The sequence below is a fragment of the Aythya ferina genome (assembly GCF_964211825.1).
Source record: "Aythya ferina genome assembly, chromosome: Z".
Classification (NCBI taxonomy): domain Eukaryota; kingdom Metazoa; phylum Chordata; class Aves; order Anseriformes; family Anatidae; genus Aythya; species Aythya ferina.
The window spans coordinates 44,371,195-44,381,350 of NC_140299.1; the positions used below are offsets into that span (position 1 = coordinate 44,371,195).

Below are 10,156 nucleotides of genomic sequence, written 5' to 3' on the forward strand. Positions count from 1 at the left end.
TGTTGGAATTGCTGTCAGTAAATAGGGTAGTTCTTAAAGCTAGTCCTCCTGCTGGGCACACAGTGTTTCAAGTGTGAAAATAATTATTTTCTTACAGCGCTCAGAGCTGCAGAGCAAAAGATAATTCCAGTTCTGTCAATGTCCTGTTCTACTAAAAATCTCATGTCGTTTCTAGTGAAAGTAGTTTCTTACAACTGTTTGGTTTCTCTCCATACACATATACACCCCAATACCCTTTCCATCCTATTTTGATATTACTTCCACTAACATAAAGGTTTCCTCTATGTCCAGCTCAAAAACTTTTCACCATCCCAGCGATGTGCATGCATGTTATCTGAAGGCTTCTGAATATCTCAAACCCAGCCTCTATTGAGCTTGGTAGGATTCAGAGCGAGTCCTAAGGCACAAATCCTGTAAACAGTTACACATCTGCTTAATTTTACAGACTTGAGAGTCCTCTGGGAGTTAAGCACTTAATAAACATTTGCAGAATTGAAGCTTAAGTATTTTTTATTGTAATACATTATTATGCATATAGGAGTATGATCATATCCTGTGATGGTATTGTCTGTTCACAATGTAAATTTTCCTTCTCTGCCACCAGCATCTGATGGCGGTAGCCAAATGCAATCCATGAAGTCAGCCTCCCAGACTGAATTCAGGGCAGTCTAAGAAATTCGAGTTTCTGCAACAGGAAAAAAAAAAGGCACTTTCCTAGTTAAGGCTAAAATAGTTGCAAATGCTGCTTGTGCCTGGGCATGAATTATGGACTTTTATAGACTGTTTGGAAATCTGTGCTTTTAGAGTAAGAGACAGTGTGTATAAAACCAAATTTTGTCCTTCTAAATGTGCTTTCGAGATGAAACATCCACCCCTCCGACATTAACTGGATAAGTTGCAGCAGTTAGAGTGAAAGGATGCCAAGACTAAACTATTTACTTAAAGGATTCCAATTTGTCCAAGCACCAAATGGTTTAAGTCTCTCAACCAGACAATTAATAATAAAACCACCATTCCAAAACACAATTTAGCACCCCAGATATATACCCGAGTTTAGCACTATCTGATTCTCCAACATGTTGCACATTGCTCTGAACAAAAATTTCTCACCAAATGGATAGCTTCAAGCCTGAAATCCGTACCAGACATTCAGAAGGGATACTGGCAAAAGATATAAATGCCTCTAGGTTTTAAACTACAGTTTATCTTTCTGTGGACAAACAGGAAAAAAAAATCTTTGAAAATATATGTATTTTTTCTTTGTTGGGGTATCCCAAGAACTAACACTTTTCTATACTAATCAGGTTTTAGGCAGAAGCCTTTCCTTGTGAGCATAGCTACATGTCCCTCGACTGGATATAAAGTGTTGGTTTTTTTTTTTGTTGGTTGGTTGGTTTTTCCTAAGCTGAATATGGTGCATCAAAATAAAAAGAAGCCTTCTCATAGCACTATATCTTAGCATTTGTTATTTGTACATTACCTGACACCAATTTAGGTGGCTTGGCTCAATAAGTGTCACAATTTTTAATGTGGATGAAAGATGGAAATAGGGGCAAACCCAAGGGAAAATCCAAGGGAAAATCCAAGTGAAAAACAAGTGAAAATATATGACCAATATGGAAGTCCAAAATGAAATGCTGAAAACAAGAAGTGAACACAAATTTCTATATTTTGACAAAATAAATACAACCACTGCAGAAACCTTCAGAAGTTATGGGCCTTACCAAGCAGCATCCACTAAATTCAGTTTATAATTTTAGACGAAAACAAATTGGAACAGTTAATGCTCACACAACAATGTGGCTGGGTTTCATGAAGGGTTAAACTAATCCATGAGCAGAGATCCTGGGCTTAACTGCAGCAACAGAACCACTCATGATCATACCCAAAATAACAGGTCAGGCATATGCCTAGTAGGAGGAGGAGTTCTGTGCACATCTTGGAGTCCCTGCAGCATTTCATGGGGAAGGTAGAGCATCCTCGCTAACAGGATCCCAAGTACACTTTTCTTTATTTCCAGGGACTTCCTCAGATCTATCTTTATGCAACCTCACACACCTTAAAAATGTTAGAGAGAACCTAACAGAGGCACTTTCACATTAGACTCCTAGAATGAGTATAAATCATTATATATAGCAGCATAGAAAGGCATACATTTTATAGAGACAGAGTCTTCTTTCAACAGCTTGCAAACAACATGCAGTTTCAAATTCCATACTCTCTGGAGTGCTGTACACCATTGTCCCCTGGCTATGATAATAAACAGCTCAAATAAATGGGCATGCACCTAGGCAGACCAGGCTTATCAGAAGGCTTGGGAAAGAGGACCAGTATTCTGGCTATGTTTCTGCTGCCCCAGCGAATGCTTTTTCAGCAACAAGTTTTGTAACACATATGAAGCTGTAGAAGTAAATATCTGCTTGGGCTACTTGATCTAAAGCCTTCGCACATAGCACAAATCCTGCTGTCAGATTTGCATGTTCACTTCAGCTCATCTCTTCTTAACTAGTTGCAAAAAAGTCCTTTCTTGGTTCCTCCTTCCACGCTGCTAAACATGGAACTGATTTCAGGGAAAATTTCAGCACAGCAGAATTAAAATCCTAATAAAGATATAGGAGGCAGTTTAAATCAAGTGCAATTGTATGAAGCTGAGAGTCACACATTTTTTTTTACTAGTCTAAAAGATCATGCTGCCAGTCCTTTCATCGATTTTCTAATTACAGGATCACTCAAAATCCATTCACCCTAAACAAGCAATAAGGCATTCAGAAAACCTCAGTTATAATGAGTTAATCTCTGAAGCTATCAAGGTAAATAATCCAATAAACATAGTAAAAATTGTTTTTAATATCTTATAAGGGGCGGATCAGAGATCTGTGTTTTCCATTAGAGTGGCAGAATGGATCTTAATAAGAGGGCCTTATTATGAAATATGCTTCAGCTCAAAACTCTTCAGAGAAAATGCCCTGACCCTATGCATTGTTTTAGGAGATCATATTGGATCAAAGGTGCACTGGGATGTGGAAAGTCTGTGATGGATGAAAGGCTTAGATTTTATCAGTTATTACAAGATATAATCATAAAGAATGGGGAAGGATTCATGGCACACAATAAATGAGATGTGCAGGCATTTTTAATTTTAAAAAGAGATTAAAGGACTCTCCAATAGCAGTGTGCCGTGTAAATTACTTCAAACCATTTTGATTTTCATGTATTTTTGAAAGACAATACAGCTACCTCTGTTCTCCTGTGAATGCGGCACTCCTGAGAACACAGAGCAGCGGCTGAACAGATGAACAGATTGAATTTAAGCTGTGATTTACAGCAGTGAATGTTTCCAGAGCCCACTTCCTTTGGAACAAAGCGTAGCAGAAAAGAAAAGCTTTGATAACTCTTTCCTACCTCTGTAGGGTGGAACAAAGGGGCCATCATCCAACACAGAAACCACAGCTGAGCTCTCAGTGCTCCTGAAATTTTGGTGACCTGTTCTGGTGCCTAAATAAAATTCTATGGACCTGGAGAGACACATAGGAAAAACCAAAGCCAGATGAGCCTTTTAGGAAGGCAGAAATCCCCATCCACTTGCTGCAGTTCACTGCGTCACAGTGTATTTCTCTTTCCTGGTTGCTTTGAAGAGGTGTTTTGTTCTCGAACCTTTAGAGAAACAAATGTTCAGGACGTTAACTCAGTGAGAAGTGCTCTTTGTCACAGACGGTAGATGTGCATTGATGAATCTGAAAGCAGAATTTCTGAAGTTAAATAATATGCTTAGTTGTATGGTGTTCTTAGCAAGGTTACACTCTTACTGACTGCCTGTCGTGACATCCCGACACTCCACTTGCCTATTAATTCCTTCTTTATAAATAATATGACAATTACAAATTTGATCTTGCAAAAAAGAAACCGCTTTTAACTGAAACAGGAAAAAAAGGTATTAAATTCATTCTTTACCACTAGTGATTTTCATATAGCAGAGTTTTGTAAGAAAAGGCTCTGGGACAGCACTGTCCCCTCCTTTTTTTTTTTTTTTTTTTTCTCCTTTTTTTTTTTTAGTGTCATTCCAAGCTATGAAGAAACTGACAGCAAAATGGGCAAAGTGTCAAGTAAAGCACATTTATGAGAGAACACAGCCTCTGGGACGCCAACACTTGCCTGCTGTTAGGTCTGTGAACTGTAAGTGCATTAGCTTACTCCTGTGATGGCAGTCTATTTCCTCTCCAATACTGTCTTAATATTTCATAGTATTTATCATTATTATAATGTAGGGCTTGGAAATACAATATTTAGACCGAACAGATAACTATTACATTTTATTTCAATTGCCAATGCATCGATTTCCAGTTTGTGCATTCCATTTTGCTGGTCTGTTACAAAGTTCTACGAGTAGTTTAAGTTTCTGAATACTTTTAAGTAGGGAAGGTGGATTTGATGGCTTTAAACTAAAGCTTCACTCAGAGGGTGGTGAGGCAGTGGCACAGTTTGCCCAGAGAAGCTGTGGATGCCCCATCCCTGGAGGTGCTCAAGGCCAGGCTGGGGCTTTGGGCGGCCTGGTCTGGTGGGAGATGTCCCTGCCCATGGCAGGGGGGTGGAACTGGGTGGGCTTTAAGGTCCCTTCCAACCCAAAACAGTCTGTGATCCTATGTTCTATGGTTGTATGATACTATTATTTGTTCTTATGCTGTTTTTCATTCACTTTTCTGTACATTTACATGGAAGCAGTCCCAATTCCTCATAGCTGATCCCAGCATCTCACTCCTCCCAAAGCCATGCTCCTATATCAGAAATCCCCTGCTCCTTCTAACCCATCCCCTCCTGGCTCAAGCCCCTTTCACCTGTCCCCAGCCAAATCCCTGATGCTTCTCAAACCTTCCTTGCCACTGCCTGAACACAAAGTTGGGCCCCGTGAGCATTCAAGGGAATGCTGCTGCTGTTACCCATAATTTGGACGCAGACAATGCTCTTTCTGGCATTTTTCTCCCCATCTGCCACCCTTTTATTGGCTTTCATGGCTAGCCAAGTCCATTCATTCTTTCAGCTCTTTTTGACCAGATGTTCAGGGATTAAAAACCACACACCAAGCCACATGTACCACAAATCCCCAGAGAAAAGCCAGGAAAAGCCATTGTGGCACCCCAACCCCCAGGTGTCCACTAAGTGATGGCTTCCTACACACCCCCTTCTGCAGTGCTCTGTCATGAGGTCTTCCAGAGCCTCTGCTTTTTGACATACTTAGCCTGTTAGGTGGCACGTGAGGAACAGGATGATGGTTATTAAGGGGATGTGTACTGCTTGCAATAGGAAAAAGGCTTCTGCTGGGACACAAACAGCTGGCACAAAAGATTTCTGGCACAAAATTTCAATGGGAAACAATTAAGCATTTGTCTCATTATCTGTGCAAAGACAGCCTTGAAGGGAAAGGTATTTTCTCTGAGGCCAGAGAAAATAATTTTAAACAACACAGTGGAGGGTCATCAATTCAAAGCCTTTTTCTTTATGTATATGTATAATGTGTAATAAGGAAACTAACATGTATAATAAGGAAGCCAGAAAGACCATTTCCAGTAAGTCAGTGTCCTTCCATTCTTCTTAGTCTTACCTGTACCCTGGAGAAAGGAATACAACAGGAGTATGGAAAGGAGGTCTAGAGACTCCCAAAATCTATAGGACAGTGCAGAAGAAAATCTTCAGGAAGAGTCAGTGAAGCCTGCCCCCAGAATGAGACAGCCTCCTGAAGCCTCTTCATCTATGCTTCCCTTCAGGATTTTGCCAATCAACAAAAATTAAAGCAGAAGCAGAGTATTAAGAGATGTCCAACAGGGTTGTCGACCCCAAGAAAATTCTGAAACCCCAGGTGCAACTTCCTGCATTTCGGAAAACTTTTAAAACATTTCAGGACAAAAAAGCACATGCAAAAATATGAGCCTACCTGGTATTTATCTTGGACTCCACGCTAGAATAACTTGCCAGTAGCAAATTCCACACACTGAAACCACAGTTCTTTTTACATGCTCGTGTGTTTCCCATCATACACACACACACATAGACACACACACGTTGCATAGAAAAACATTGAAAAAGCCAGCATCAACATTATAAAAAATATCCCCCAAAGCAAGTTATCACCTCCCCTATGAGTAGGAACACTGGACTCTTATGCTCAGCATCTAGGCAGAGCTAAGCCTCCCTTGTCCAGCAGAACGGCACCCCTCGTCATTTTACAGACTTCAAATGCACCTTTTAAAGAAGCTTTTGTGAGTCCTCCCACATGCTCTCAGGTATAGTTCTCTCTTGTTTTGCTTTTTTCTGCTGTTTCCCTTCACTTTCTGCTGTATGGCTCACTGGCTCTTGGTTCTCTTTCTCTGCATCTGTTGTCACTGCATCTATGAGGGCATGCAAACAAGTGTGTTTGCTGTCTGTGCTGAGCCTTGCTGAATGGATATCTGCATGGGGATACTGGGGGGAAGCAAGGAAGGGGACAGGAATAGAGAGGAAGAATAGTGTCACAGATATGATTAAAGTCCTATTAAGATGGAAAAAAAAAAAAAAGACAAAAAAAAAAAAAGAGCTATTTTCCTGCAGAAATCCACTGCCACAGAGATAAAAGGCACAATCTGGGTCATTGCACTTAGGTTATGGTAATTCTCTTGACTTAACAGGTTTTCTAAGATTTAAACAAAGGGAGTATAAAAAAAAGTGATAATTTAATACAGAATGGTCAAAATAAAATGCAATTTAAAAATATCAAAATAGTGACAATAAGTCACTATTTTGATATTTTAAGTCACTATGTAATGGCAGTGACCTGGAGGCCTACAATTAAGGTTCTGAAGCATATTTAGGCATAGCTCCTCTGCATGTCAAGATGGCAGAGCGAGAGCTCACTTTCACAAACAAGACCCTCTGCTTGCTGTCTTTCCTTGCGCAACTTTGTGTTTTCCATTGCAGCTCAAAATGACTCCTAAGTGTAAATCTGTTCAAGTCCCAGAGTATCATAAAGAAAAGTACAGTTTGCAGTCTGAGGAAGTGAAAAAACACCGTGACTTGGTTCTCATCCATAATTTTGGTAATCTAGATCAAGTATGAGTTAGAGCCTCTACAGTCCATATACCTTCTGCAGTCAATGAGAACAGATGGAGGGATGACCTGCTGTGCCCAAGTCACATATTTTGGATTAAAGGAAGGGTGTTAGTAGCATCACCAAGACCACACTTTTCGCTATAAACTCTGCAGGACAAACCATGATAGACTGATACTGATGCAGATTTACCAGCGAGTAATCCTGCTGAAGACAATTAAAAAGCAGTAGTTGCTTAAGGCTCTTAAATGCCCTTGCTGACTCACAGTCTATTCCCCCTTGATTTGGCAGGAATTTCCATGATGCTCCATGTACTTTCATTTCAACAACAAAATGTTAAAAAGTCTTTAATAGCTCCTAAGGAACCATAACCAGCTAATGTGTAAATCCTCATTAATTCATGGGCTACTGATTCAGTGGACTGTAACAATTACTTGGGAGCATTACAGCCTGTTGCATTAGAGCACATCCACTGAAATTGGTTTAAATCCATGTGTTATTGAATTAATTGGGAAAACTACTTATGAATGAGGTTAGATCTTTCACAGAGAATATGTTTACAAACACTTTCTGCCTCTATACGTACACTTTTCCTCAAAATTATGCTGAAATGCCTGACAACTGCATGAAGATGCAGAATGAAAAATTTAACTAAATCAAGAAATGTTAAGTAACTTAAATAGTCAGACACCACAGCTTATGTATTTATTGGTACTTTTACCAAATATATGCTTAATAATTAGCTGCATTCATACTCGTATATTTAAAGGGCTAAAAATAACTCATCTTATTTACAGTTCCCTTTCCTCATTTGATTCAATGTCGGCCTATCTGAATGAAACAGCAACTGCATGGTGCTCACAGAGCTCATACCATGCATACTTTTATTCCATTCATTCAGTTACAGAAGAACTTTGTTATCAGTTTGGTTTGCAAATCATGAGGAGATAAAACTGAATAAAAAGAGGTCCTCCCTGCCCTTTTGCCAGATAGAAAGCTCTGCTCTACTAACTCCAAAATGCTGCTTTTTTCCAGCTGTTAGACGTCATCTGACAATTTGCATAGGTCTGTGGTACCATACAATAACACTCTCCCTTAGCATTTATAACTGTTTAAAGTTGAATGTGTTTGTCTTCTGAGGTCTTGCAAAGTGGTACAGAACCTTATTAAATTGGCTGCTAAAGTAAATATTCTAAAGTTAAATACATAGCCTGCTTAATATGATTGCCTAATTGGGAAGCAATAAAGTGAAGGAGGGTTTAAGCAAACTATCTAATGGCAAATGGTAGCTATTTAGGGTGAAAGTTGTGAGCTTCCTATTTACACCATTCTACTGAAAAGGTACTCAGATCCTTTATCTTTATTAGCGTTAACAACTAATAAAACACCTGCTCTCTTGTTTAATGAGAAGAAACAACCCATTTGGCTCATAATAGGGATAAACTGTAATTACAGAAGTGTTATATGTTTAGTAACGAGATAAGGATAAATTGGTATTTTAGTCTCAAGATTACTAGTGTAAATCCAGCCCATCTCAAAGGTCGTTTGTCACTTAGACTCACAGAACCACAGGATACCCCAAGCTGGAAGGGACCCACACGGCCCATCGAGCCCCACTCCTGGCACACACAGGTCTACCCCAAAAATCTGACCATGTGACTATGGGCACAGCCCAAACGCCTCTTAAACTTCTGCTTGGTGGCTTCGGGAGCCAGGCGTACTGCCGACAGTGCAACACCTGAGCAGCAGCACCTCTCTGTGGGGCAGCTCTCCTGAAGGAGAGGGAGAGAGGAAAGGTTTCCACTAGTCAAAGTAACATAAGGTGGAAAAGGGAATGATAATAATGTCCGTCCTGTGAGCTCTTTCTAGTTACCAATCGATTCTTGCTTAATTCCTTTCTCTTCCCCTCCATCTCTCAAAGGGCTGGCCAGACATTTCTCCCTACAGGCCTACTCCCCAGCCTGACGTTCAGAACAAAAGGTCTGCTAAAATGGACAGGACCTGGAACAGAAAAAAAATAGTCAGTCTTACCCAGCCTCTACAACGCCTTGGCAAGGCCCTTCGGGGTCTCTGAAATCAGATGGTGGAGCTCTCTCTCTTTCAGAGCACTCAGGGTCTCTCCCTTTCAGCATAAATCACTTTGCAAACACCTCAGCAGATGGGGAAACCCAACTAATTCACTCACCCGTGAATGAGGCCTGACCCGTGCCTCCCAGCCCTCCATTATTCAACCAAGACAGAGCCCTCCCGCGCCTAGGAAGCAGTTTCCAGCCTCCAGCTTCCAGCACTCCTCCTCTTCCTGGTCTGCCCTGGTTTACAGCCTTGCTTCCCGGCAGGTTTTGTAAGGCTCTGGTGTCTGCAGGCAGCCGGGGCCCTGCACCGGCAGCCCCACTGCAAAGGCCTGAGCACAAGGGGCTGAGAGACCGGGCAGAAAAGCCGGGGGGTTGTGCCCTGTTGTGCAAAACTGCCTCCACCGTGTGTGAACGTGAGGTCCTTACTGAAATCTGCTGGCTCAGAGGGCCTGCAGCTCCTAACTGGCAGGGTGAGCTAAGCCTGGGGAGCAATGCCTGCGAGGAGGCATGGATTTGCAAGACAAATTAAAACGTATGCTGGCTTGCATGTGCTGCTTCTTTAGGCAAGCTGCTGCAGCCTCTAACTAACCAAAGTTAAAACTAACTAACAGCCTAAAGTTAGTTAGGATACAGATTTCTCAGTGCAGCCTTACCCTCAGTCAGTGCTGAGCAGGTATAGCTACCAGGGCAGCACAGACATTAGCAACCTGTCTGTGCAGTTACAGCTGTCAGAGGAAGGGTGGAAGCATCCCTAGGAAAAACTACTGTAGGGCAGGAAGAAGCTCAGATGCCGCTCTAGATGATGCCACTGAATGCAGCCAAAAATCTGAGGTAAAGATTTCATTTGCTTGCACAGTACCTCCAGAGTCAGAACGGTTTCTGCAGTACCAGCTATGCCAGTATGGATGTTTAACTATTTTGTCAAAGCAGCAGTACTGCTTCAGTTTTGTATGCAATCGCCTGCAATCAACCATGCAAAGCTAAAGCAGGCAAGCATTTTTTTCAAGCC

At 41.2% G+C, this 10,156-nt stretch overlaps 1 long non-coding RNA gene across 1 annotated transcript; it reads right to left on the reverse strand.

Annotated features, from left to right (window-relative positions):
• Positions 1-1,651: 1,651 nt before the first annotated feature.
• Positions 1,652-9,698, reverse strand: LOC311427637. Its single transcript, XR_014687457.1, has 3 exons — positions 9,107-9,698; positions 3,403-3,515; positions 1,652-2,600 (listed from the first exon to the last, which is right to left on the reverse strand). It is a non-coding gene; the product is annotated as an uncharacterized lncRNA (long non-coding RNA).
• Between the last annotated feature and the right edge of the window lie 458 nt (positions 9,699-10,156).